This window comes from Arvicola amphibius, chromosome X (genome assembly GCF_903992535.2).
Source record: "Arvicola amphibius chromosome X, mArvAmp1.2, whole genome shotgun sequence".
Lineage (NCBI taxonomy): Eukaryota > Metazoa > Chordata > Mammalia > Rodentia > Cricetidae > Arvicola > Arvicola amphibius.
Genome location: NC_052065.1, coordinates 35962404 through 35975553, shown reverse-complemented (window position 1 = coordinate 35975553; position 13150 = coordinate 35962404).

The window sequence follows — 13150 nt, the reverse complement described above, 5'->3', positions numbered from 1 at the left end:
CTTCCCTTTGTATTAAAATCCCTGTAGGAGTAATTCTGGAAGGTAATATGACTAGAATGCAGCTAAGATTTGGGTTCACCTTATCTACATGTGCCTACTGTAATTTTTTCACAATCCTTGTCAGTTCCTTTTCTGCTTCAGCTGCCAGTTTTGGGGGACTATTCAAATCTTTATCACCATCTAAGGTTTTGTTTAAATGAACTATTAGATCAGGTGTTATCCCAACAGCTGGTCGTAGACTGGAAATGTCTCCTAACAATCTTTGGAAGTCATTAAGAGTCAGTAACTGGTCTCTCCTAATTTGTGTCTTTTGCATTTTAATTTTCAATAACACTATTCTGTAACCTAGGTAATTAACAGAATTTCATCTTTGAACCTTTTCAGGGGTAATTTGTAATCCCCATTTAGGAAAGACTTTCTTTACTTCTTCAAACATCCTTTCTAAAGTATTTTTATTTGAATCAGATAACAAAATGTCATCCATATAATGATAAATTATGGACTTGGGAAATTGCTTACAAATTATTTCCAATGGCTTACTTACAAAATATTGGCACAATGTAGGACTATTGAGCATACCCTGTGGGAGGACAGTCCATTGATATCTCCTAGTAGGCTGAGAATTGTAAGTAGGCACCGTGAAAGCAAATTTTTCTCTATCCTTTTCTTGTAACAGTATAGTGAAAAAACAATCTTTCAAATAAATTTCAAAGGAATTCCAGATTGTAGTGGGCCCATAGGTTGAATTACCTTGTTGACAGCTCTTAGGTCTGTCACCATTCTCCATTTACCAGATCTATTTTTTACAACAAACACAGGAGAATTCCAAGGGCTGGTTGATTCCTCAATATGGTAAGCATCTAGTTGGTCTTGTACCAGCTGTTCTAATGCCTGTAATTTATCTTCAGCTAAAGGTCATTGTTTAACCCATATTGGCTTCTCAGCCATTTTAAAGGTAGGGCTGTTGGTACCTCTAAAGGTTTGTTAGTTGCTTTATGTTCTTGTACAACCTGAATGGCTTGTGACCTTTGTGCATAGTACTTTATTACATCCTTCCCAGAACTATGAGTTCCTGAGACTGCAGGAATGTTAATCTGGGTATTCCATTGTTGCAGCAGGTCACAGCCCCATAAATTTATTGCAATTTTGGCTATATATGGCCTTAGTCTTCCTATTTGCTCTTCAGGCCCCATGTATTCAACCCATCTTGTGCTTTGTTTTACACAAGATAGGGTTCCAATTCCCAGGAACTGAACATATACCTCTTGAAGAGGCCAATTCAGATGCCAAGATTCTGGAGTAATGATACTGACATCCACACCTGTGTCTAATAAGCCTTCAATAAAAATGCCATTTATACAGACTCTTAGCTTTGTTTTTTGATTGTTAATAGAAGTCTGTCAAAATATACGTTTACTCTGTCCTACTAGATTTTTTGACTCGTCCTCCACATGTAATTCATCATTTAGACCTACTTTTTACAGCAGAAATTGGAGCTTTTAATTTTCTTGGTGAGGCACGTTCTCCACTGTGACTGGGAATTACTGGACCACTTCTGGATTGGGGGCCTGCGAGAGGCCTCTCAAGGGTTTTCCCAATGGTATCAGGTTGCCTTATCTGTCTGTTGTTGACCTGCATTCGTTGGACCAATGTCAGTCTTTACCTCATCTCCTACATATACCTGAAGGTCGAGGTGTCCTATTATTGTCATTCCCAGAGGAGATATTATTTCTAGAATTTTTTTGTCTGCAATCCCTTTGCAGATGTCCTAATTTACCACAATTAAAACACCTGGCAGTTTGATGTCTCCTTATTGCTTTGGAAATTGCTTCTCCTACCCAAGATTCATCATTATAGCTAAAAGTCTCAACATTCATCGTATGCTGAATCCATTCATCCATAGGTGCTGATCTAGACTTTAAAGGCCCAATTATCTTTTTGCAGTCTATATTTGCATTTTCAAATGCTAGAGATTCAAGAAGTATTCGTCTAGCTTCTGGGTCTGTTACCCCAATGTCCAGAGCCTTAATTAATCTTTGCAAAAAGTCAACAAAGGGTTCTCTCTGTCCCTGCCTAATCCTGGTATATGATTTGACCCTTTTCCCTGGATCTTGTAATCTATTCTAAGCATTTAAGGCTGCCTTGTGACGTAATGACAATACTTCTTCATCATAAAGAGCTTGGACCTATGGATCAGCGTATGCTCCTACACCAAGAATTTGATTTTAGGAAACCTCTATACCTTTTGCTCTTCCTTGCTGTTCCATATGTTTGGATTCTTCTCTGAAATAAATTCCAAATATCAAGGAAGGTCCATCATCTAAAACTGCAGACACTAACTGATAGAAATCATGGGGGGTAGCTCTGACATTAGAAGCCCAAGTCCTTATCATTTCCTTAACAAATGCAGAGTGCAAGCAATAATTAATGAGAGCTTGCTTGATTTATTTTAGATCATTTATTTCTATTGGCTTCCATCTAGCTTCTTTGACTCCCTTTGAGCCTTTAGAAGTTGACGCTTTGTCAGAATAAATTACAGGGTATGTCACTAAAACCCTGGGTAAGCCAGTTCTAATAGCTGGTGGTAGCATTGTATCCTGTCCTTGTGCCTCTTTACACTGTTCACCAGCTCCAATAATTTCTTCAATCTTTTCAAATTTTTTATCATTGTCTCTCTTAAATCCTGAATCTCCTGATCTGCCTGAGTTTCTAGTAAAGATTGTATGATTCTTAGGAGTGCCATATTCTTCCTTAATGATAGAATATTGAAAAGAATACTGAAACCTAGTAACCAGGAAATTAAGGTATCCCCATAGTCATATAAACATTGCATGATATAAACATTGTATTAATAAACAAAATAGTAAAATTTGCATTGGAAACGAAAACTGCCATATTACCTATTATCCAGGAGGTGATGCTGTTGCAGAGTTGCGACTAGAACTGCTGCAAAGGTGACTAAAATGGGGTCCTGTTTCAGTGTCCACCTTAGTATTTGTTAAAAACTGGGAAATGCAAGTTGCTCAACAAAGAAAATGTAATTAAATCAATTCCATACACAGAGCCAGAAACCCAGAATCCAGGGGTAGAGAAGAGCAACCAGGAAGCTGCATTTGGCCTTCACATGACAGAGTCACCCTGAGGGTTTGCAGTTTTCGGCAACTGCCTGCACTCTGGTTCGCACCACTTAAGTGCTGCTCTTGCAAGGGAGATTTAAAAACGTCTCAGAAAAGAGTAAGCCAGGTGGGCAGAGACTGTACAGGCCTGTGGAATTTAAATCCACATGGGGAGGCAAACGATAGGGTGCTTGGGGACTTGAAGTCAATCTGAAGTGTGTAAAGGGAAAATATAAAGAATTTCAGCAAGAATAGCCACTTAGTGATAATTTATATTAAACTGCTGGCTCCACGCACAAGGCACAGGCCATGGCTGAGGGAGAGAGGGCTCATGCCAAGCTGAGCTGGTGGCAGGCAGCCAAGCAGGGGAAGGAGGGGTCCTAAAACCAAACGTTCTGGAGCCAAATGAAGGCATATGTCACAAACAATCCCATACCATTTTGGAGTTATGATTAATAGAGTGGTTATTTATTTAAAAGGGAGAAACTTACAGATCACCGTCCCAGCCAACAGCCCTCTGTGCAACCAGGAAGGGAGCCTAGTCGCGGGAAGCAGAGCCAGAAGCCAGAGCACTAGTGGAGGGAAGTGGTTACATTTTTTAAAGAGAGAGACCACGCCCCAGTGGGCTGGTATCTGAGTGGGTATTGGCTGAAGGAGCAGAAGAAGCTCCTGCAACATCACAGGAAGCTCACACATTCAAAGGTGACCAGTCACAAACAAAATTATTTGGTGGCCACTGTGATATATTCAACTGAGACTGACCCATTTTCATTTTGGCTCCCATATTTGCAACAAAACTTATGAACACACCTGAAAACACAGACCCATTCACATACAAAAACAAACAAACAAACAAACAAACAAAACAGAAATAATTTCCCAAAAAACAGAATTAGATGAGTTGATGACATACCACTTTTTGCCCTGAATAGGAGAAGATTAGGATCAGTCAAACCCTTCCACATCCCAGATCAAGATCCCAACAGATCTGGGCCAGAGATACTGCAGGAGGTCAGCTGAGAGGATCATGTTGGCAGTGAGCACTCACCAAATCTGAGGCTAGAAGTCTATGATTCAAGTTCTGAAATACTTTGGTTTTGGTAAAGACACTCCTCCACATTTATGTCTGGACATCTGGTATCTCTTCCTCTTCTTATATGGACAACAGTTTGTGTTGTTTAAAACTCCGCTGTTAAACTATGTTTAGTTTCCCTAGTGTTCTCAGGTGTCCTGCTCCTGCTCTAAGGACATTCACCCAGAGGAGTCAGACTCTGGCCTCCAGGCAGGTCTGAGGATTCCTGCAAGGGAGTGCGGGCTTCTTCAGATTGTGCTGCCAGGTTCGCTGTGTGGTATTCCATCCTGCCCTGCCCCCACCTTGGCCCTTTTGTCTGGGCTGCGACACTGGGCTGCCTGGAATCCCTGATCCTGTGCCCTGACATTCCATCTGAACTGGTGAGTGAATGCGGACCCTGGGGCAACCTGCCCTGGAAGAGAGCACAGACCCCCTACCCCTACTTCCCTCTGCAGGCTTGTGTCGGATTCTCCCATCCCGGTGTCTCCCAAGCTTTCCCTAGTGTTCTCAGGTGTCCTGCTCCTGTTCTAAGGCCATTCACCCAGAGGAGTCAGACTCTGGCCTCCAGGCAGGTCTGAGGATTCCTGCAAGGGAGTGCGGGCTTCTTCAGATTGTGCTGCCAGGTTCGCTGTGTGGTATTCCATCCCGCCCTGCCCCCACCTTGGCCCTTTTGTCTGGGCTGCGACCCTGGGCTGCCTGGAATCCCTGATCCTGTGCCCTGACATTCCATCTGAACTGGTGAGTGAATGCGGACCCTGGGGCAACCTGCCCTGGAAGAGAGCACAGACCCCCTACCCCTACTTCCCTCTGCAGGCTTGTGTCGGATTCTCCCATCCCGGTGTCTCCCAAGATTTCCCTAGTGTTCTCAGGTGTCCTGCTCCTGTTCTAAGGCCATTCACCCAGAGGAGTCAGACTCTGGCCTCCAGGCAGGTCTGAGGATTCCTGCAGGGGAGTGCGGGCTTCTTCAGATTGTGCTGCCAGGTTCGCTGTGTGGTATTCCATCCCGCCCTGCCCCCACCTTGGCCCTTTTGTCTGGGCTGCGACCCTGGGCTGCCTGGAATCCCTGATCCTGTGCCCTGACATTCCATCTGAACTGGTGAGTGAATGCGGACCCTGGGGCAACCTGCCCTGGAAGAGAGCACAGACCCCCTACCCCTACTTCCCTCTGCAGGCTTGTGTCGGATTCTCCCGTCCCGGTGTCTCCCAAGCTTTCCCTAGTGTTCTCAGGTGTCCTGCTCCTGTTCTAAGGCCATTCACCCAGAGGAGTCAGACTCTGGCATCCAGGCAGGTCTGAGGATTCCTGCAAGGGAGTGCGGGCTCCTTCAGATTGTGACACAAGGAATAGGTCCTCCTCTGGCACTGGGGAGATCCAACCAGTCTCAGTCACAGCAAAGATTGGTCTAGGACAACAAACGCCTCCGGGCTCCTTTTGAAGGAAGAGATGGGCAGGCGCCAAGGCAGGAGCTCCTCCAACAACATGAAAGGCTACATGACATCACCACAAGCCAGACATCCCGAAACAACAAGAATTGAACACCCTACCCCAGAAGATATAGAAGAAACTGACTTTAACAGTACTTTATGAAAATAATAGAGGACCTTAAACAGGAGGTAAAAAACTGCCATAAAGAAATGGAGATGACAAACAAAAAGGTAGATGAAATAAATAAATCTCTCAAAGATACCCAAGAAAAACAAGAAAAACAAGAAAAAGCAATCAAACAGGTAAGGGAAACAGTACAAGACCTGATAAATGAAATGGAGGTATTGAAGAAAACACAATCTGAGGGACGACTGGAAATGGAAACTCTGAGTAAACTAACAGAAATTTCAGAGACAAGTATCTCCAACCGAATACAAGAGATGGAAGAAAGAATCTCGGACTCTGAAGATACTATAGAGGAAATAAACTCACAGATTAAAGAACTAAACAAATCTAACAAATTCTTAACACAAAACATCCAGGAAATCTGGGACACCATGAAAAGACCAAACCTAAGAATAATTGGGGTAGAAGAAGGAGAAGAATTACAACTCAAAGGCCCAGAAAAACTATTCAACAAAATTATAGAAGAAAACTTCCCCAACCTAAAGAAGGATGTTCCTATGAAGGTATAAGAAGCCTACAGAACACCAAATAGACTGGATCAAAAGAAAGCATCCCCACGCCATATAATAATCAAAACACAAAACATACAGAATAAAGAACAGATATTAAGAGCTGCAAAGGAAAAAGGTCAAGTAACATATAAAGGGAAACCTATCAGAATTACAGCTGATTTCTCAATGGAAACCATGAAAGCCAGAAGAGCTTGGATAGATGTGCTACAGACACTAAGGGAACATGGATGCAAGCCTAGACTATTATACCCAGCAAAGCTTGCATTCACCATTGATGGAGAAAACAAGATATTCCAGGACAAAAACAGATTTAAACAATACGCAGCCACAAATCCAGCCTTGCAGAAAGTAATAGAAGGAAAATCACAAACCAAGGAGTCCAACAATGCCCACAATAACTCAGGCATCTAGCGACCCTTCACCAGCACAACTAGAACAAGGGAAACACACAAACTCTACTACTAAAAATGACTGAAGTTAACAACCACTGGTCATTAATATCACTTAATATCAATGGACTCAATTCACCTATAAAAAGGCACAGGCTAAGAGACTGGATACGAAAACAGAATCCAACATTTTGCTGTTTACAAGAAATGCACCTCAACCACAAAGACAGACACCTACTCAGAGTAAAGGGTTGGGAAAAGGTTTATCAAGCAAATGGCCCTAAGAAACAAGCGGGTGTGGCCATACTAATTTCCAACAAAGTTGACTTCAAACTAAAATCAATCAGAAGAGATGGAAAGGGACACTTTATACTCATAACAGGAAAAATCCATCAGAATGAAGTCTCAATCCTGAATATCTATGCCCCTAATATAAAAGCTCCCACTTATGTAAAAGAAACACTTCTAGAACTCAAGGCAGGCATCAAACCACACACACTAATAGTTGGAAACTTCAACACTCCTCTCTCACCAATGGACAGGTCAATCAGACAGAAACCTAACAGAGAATTGAAAGACTTAATGGAGGTAATGAACCAAATGGAATTAACAGACATCTATAGAACATCCACCCAGATAGGAAAGAATATACCTTCTTCTCTGCGGCTCATGGAACCTTTTCGAAAATTGACTATATACTTGGTAACAAAGCAAACTTCCACAGTTACAAAAAAATATTAGTAACCACCTGTGTCTTATCGGATCACCATGGATTAAAATTAGAATTCAACAACAATGCTACCCCCAGAAAGCCCACAAACTCATGGAAACTGAACAGTCAACTACTGACCCACACCTGGGTCAAGGAAGAAATAAAGAAAGAAATTAAAGTCTTTCTTGAATTTAATGAAAACAAAGACACAACATACTCAAACCTATGGGACACAATGAAAGCAGTGCTAAGAGGAAAGTTCATAGCACTAAGTGCCCACTTAAAGAAAACGGAGAAAGCACTCATTGGTGACTTAACAGCACACCTGAAAGCTCTGGAAAAAAAAAGAAGCAGACTCACCTAGGAGAAGTAGAAGACTGGAAATAATCAAACTGAGGGCAGAAATCAACAAAATAGAAACATAGAAAACAATCCAAAGAATCAATGAAACAAGAAGCTGGTTCTTGGAGAAAATCAACAAGATTGACAAACCCTTAGCCAAACTAATCAAACGGCAGAGGGAGAACACGCAAATTAATAAGATCAGAAATGAAAAGGGGGACATAACCACAGACACAGAGGAAATTCAGAAAATCATTAGATCTTACTACAAAAGCCTGTATGCCACAAAATTGGAAAATGAAAAAGAAATGGACAGTTTTTTAGATAAATACCATATACCAAAGTTAAACCAGGACCAGGTAAATGCTCTAAATCTTCCTGTTAGTCGCGAAGAATTAGAAACTGTTATCAGAAACCTCCCTACCAAAAAGAGCCCAGGACCAGATGGTTTCAATGCGGAGTTCTACCAGAACTTCCAAGAAGACCTAATATCTATACTCCTTAAGGTATTTCATAATATAGAAACACAAGAGTCACTGCCAAACTCCTTCTATGAAGCTACAGTTACCCTGATACCTAAACCACACAAAGACTCAATCAAGAAAGAGAATTACAGGCCAATCTCACTCATTAACATTGACGCAAAAATTCTCAATAAAATACTGGCAAACCGAATCCAAGAACACATTAGAAAAATTATCCATTACGATCAAGTAGGCTTCATCCCAGAGATGCAGGGCTGGTTCAACATACGAAAATCTATCAATGTAATCCATCATATAAATAAACTGAAGGAAAAAAAACCATATGGTCATCTCATTAGATGCTGAAAAAGCATTTGACAAAATTCAGCACCCTTTTATGATAAAGGTCTTGGAGAGATTAGGGATACAAGGGTCATTCCTAAATATAATAAAAGCTATTTACAGCAAGCCGACAGCTAACATCAAATTAAACGGAGAGAAACTCAAGGCTATCCACTAAATTCAGGAACACGACAAGGCTGTCCACTCTCTCCCTTATCTCTTCAATATAGTGCTTGAAGTTCTAGCAATAGCAATAAGACAACATAAGGGAATCAAGGGGATTCAATTTGGAAAGGAAGAAGTTAAACTTTCATTATTTGCAGATGATATATAGTATACATAAGCGACCCCAAAAACTCCACCAAAGAACTCCTACAGCTGAATAAACTCCTTCAGTAACCGTGGCAGGTTACAAGATCAACCCAAAAAATCAGTCGCCCTCCTATACACAAAGGATAAGGAAGCAGAGAGGGAAATCAGAGAAGTATCACCTTTCACAATAGCCACAAATAGCATAAGATATCTGGGAGTATCTCTAACCAAGGAAGTGAAGGATTTATTTGACAAGAACTTTAAGTCTTTGAAGAAAGAAATTGAAGAGGATACCAGAAAATGGAAGGATCTCCCCTGCTCGTGGATTGGGAGGATCAACATAGTAAAAATGGCAATTCTACCAAAAGCAATCTATAGATTCAATGCAATCCCAATCAAGGTCCCATAAAATTCTTCACAGAGATTGAGAGGACAATAATCAACTTTATATGGAAAAACAAGAAACCCAGGATAGCCAAAAAAATCTTATACAATAAAGGTTCTTCTGGAGGCATTACCATCCCTGACTTCAAACTCTATTACAAAGCTACAGTATTGAAAACAGCTTGGTATTGGCATAAAAACAGAGAAGTTGACCAATGGAATCGTATAGAAGACCCGGATCTTAAACCACAAACCTATGAACACCTGATTTTTGATAAAGGAGCCAAAAGTACACAATGGAAGAAAGAGGGCATCTTCAACAAATGGTGCTGGCATAACTGGATGTCAACCTGTAGAAGAATGAAAGTAGATCCATATCTATCACCATGCACAAAACTCAAGTCCAAATGGATTAAAGACCTCAATATTAATTTGAACACATTGAGCTTGATAGAGGAGAAAGTGGGAAGTACTCTACAACAAATGGGCACAGGGAACCGTTTCCTAGTGCATAACCCCAGCTGCACAGACTTAAGGGCAACATTGAATAAATGGGACCTCCTGAAGTTGAGCAGCTTCTGTAAAGCAAAGGACATTGTCACTAAGACACAAAGGCAGCCTACTGACTGGGAAACGATCTTCACCAACCCTGCAACTGACAAAGGTCTGATCTCTAAAATATATAAGGAACTCAAGAGACTAGACGGTAAAATGCCAAATAACCCAATTAAAAAATGGGGCGCTGAACTGAACAGAGAATTCTCAACAAAAGAAGTTCGAATGGCCAAAAGACACTTAAGGTCATGCTCAACCTCCCTAGCTATCAGGGAAATGCAAATAAAACAACTTTGAGATACCATCTTACACCTTTCAGATTGGCTAAAAATCCAAAACACCAATAATAACCTTTGCTGGAGAGGTTGTGGGGTAAGGGGTACACTCATCCATTGCTGGTGGGAATGCAACTTGTGCAACCACTTTGGAAAGCAGTGTGGCAGTTTCTCAGGAAATTCGGGATCAACCTACCCCAGGACCCAGCAATTCCACTATTGGGAATCTACCCAAGAGATGCCAATCATACAACAAAAGCATATGCTCATCTATGTTCATAGCAGCATTATTTGTAATAGCCAGATCCTGGAAACAACCTAGATGCCCTTCAGTGGAAGAATGGATGAAGAAACTGTGGAATAATATACATGCTAGAATACTACTCAGCGGTAAAAAACAATGACATCTTGAATTTTGCAGGCAAATGGATGGAAATAGAAAACACTATTCTGAGTGAGGTAACCCAGACCCAAAAAGATGAACATGGGATGTACTCACTCATAATCGGTTTCTAGCCATAATTAAAGGACATCGAGCCTATAAATTTGGGATCCTTGAGAAGATAATAAGAAGGTGAACTCCCCAAAAAAAGATATAGTAATCCTCCTGGATATTGGAAGTAGACACGATCGCCAGGCAAAATTGGGAACTTGAGGGTTGGGCAAGACTGGGCCAAGGGAAGGTGGGGAGAGAAAAGTGTGAAGGGGAGAATGGGGGGAGCTCGGAGGAATGGGGTGCTTGGGATATAGGAAGGGTGGATATGGGAGCAGGGAAGCATATATCTTAATTTAAGGAGCTACCTGAGGGTTGTCAAGAGACTTGACCCTAGAGGGGTTCCCAGGTTTCCAGGGAGACGCCCCCAGTTAGTTCCTTGGGCAGCTGAGGAGAGGGAGCCTGAAAAGGCCAGTTCCTATAGCCATACTGATGAATTTCTTGCATATCACCATAGAACCTCCACCTGACGATAGATGAAGAAAATGACAGAGCCCCACATTGGAGCACCTGACTGAGCTCCCAAGGTCCTGATGAGGAGCAGAAGGAGCGAGAACATGAGGGGGAAAGTCAGGAACGAGAGGGGTGCGATCACTCATGGAGACGGTGGGACAGAACTAATGGGAGATCACCAACTCCAGTTGGAATGGGACTGATGGATCATGCAACCAAACCCGTCTCTCTGAATGTGGCCAACAGTGGGGGCTGACTGAGAAGCAAAGGACAATGGCTCTGGGCTCTGATTCTTCTGCATGGAAAGGCTCTGTGGGAGCCTTCTCAGCTTGGTCGATCACCTTCCTGGACCTGGGGGGAGTTGGGAGGACCTTGGTCTTAGCATAGAGTGGGGAACCGTGATGGCCCCTTGGCCTTGAGAGGGAGGGAGGGGAGGTATGAGTGGAGGGGAGGGGAGGGAAGGGGAAAAGGAGGGGAGGGAAGGGGGAGGAGGAGGGGAGGGAAGAGGGGAGGAGGAGGGAAGGAGATGGAAATTTTTCAATATAAAAAATAATAAAATAAAATACTGAAAAAAAAAAAAAGAAAAAAAAACATCCCAACAGATCAAATATCATATAAAATGACTATGATTTATCAGGGGAAGTTTCTGTAGATACTTGCTCCATTTGTCAGCATGCCAGTTTTCTACTCATGGTCTGTAAAATCTAAATCATGCCTCAGAGCTTTAAACATTTCAAGGTACAACACTTCCTGATGTGGCCCTTCAGCATCATTTCCAAGAATGAAAGTCTGGGTTTAGAATTCTGTGGGAGCCTGGTCTCTTTGGGGCCTCCAGAAAATGTTAATCCACCAGGTGAGAATAAGACCACTATCACATGTTTGGTGTAAATTGAAGCAAGCTTTATTAAATACTGTCCAGGATGATGGACACTGGCCTGGACCATATTAGGATTTCCAGAAAATGTCCAAAATATTACATTAGTCAGGAGTTTATAAAGGCAAAACTCACAAGGTATATACTCCTGCCTTTATCCATTCAAATGTAAGCATGATTCTGCCTGGTGTATCTCCAGCCTGAGTGGACGAAGCACATCCTGTGCAGTCAAGGGCATCCCAAACTTGTTTACAGAAGCAGAAACAAATGGCTTGTTATCTTACATGAACAACAGCTCCCAGCATTCCAGAAAGTTATCTGTCCTTGGGCAAGTGGGGCTTACTAGTTAGAGACAATTTTGTTTTATAGATCACTAGTGCACAGCAAATTTAAAATTAAAACATAAATTTAGCTCTCACAACATCTCCTTGACACAACTTGAAAGCTTTAAAAATTACTTGTTAATCATGGGCTAGTTTCTGTGATGAACATTTGGGAAATTACAAACCCTTAGGATTGCTGTATAAGCACATACACAGATTACTGAGATGGCTTAGTAGGTACAGGACTTTGCCATAAGTCTGACCACCTGTTTTGATCCATGGAATCCTCATGGAAGAACAGGAGAACGGATCCCTGAGCACCAGAGTTTGAGCCATGGAACTCATGTGGTAATAGTAAAACAAGAGAAACTATTCCTGGAAGTTCTCCTCTTACATCCTGAACCTGAGGCATATAGGTTTAGTATACATAAAAAGACATTCTTCAGGTCCAGTACTATAAATATACTGGAGGGGATAAATTTATCAACATGCTTGACAAAATTTTCTCCATGAATTTACTAAAACTGGACTATGAAATCTATGTTGTCACTGTTGCACTAGAGCATTTTGGTTATGGTAAAAAGAAAAAAGTATACTATGTCAAATCATGTGACATTTTATGAGTTCGGTATGAATTTTTCAGATTTTACATTGAATTCTATTGTGGTATATAGCAAAAAAAGCTACTAGAATGATGTGATATCTCAAGAATAAGATGGTTGAAATGAAGTGGTTATTGTCCTCTTTTAAATACTAATTCAATAAGAATTTTGTTTGGGATTTCATACTTAAAAGTCACTCGAGAAGGCCAGAGTGACTGACCTACCAGGGAAGGCCATAGGAGGCCAAGCAACCAATCCAACCCATGAGTGCCAGAGGAGGCTGGAGCGAATGACCTGCCTGAATGTGCCAGAGGCCTGAGT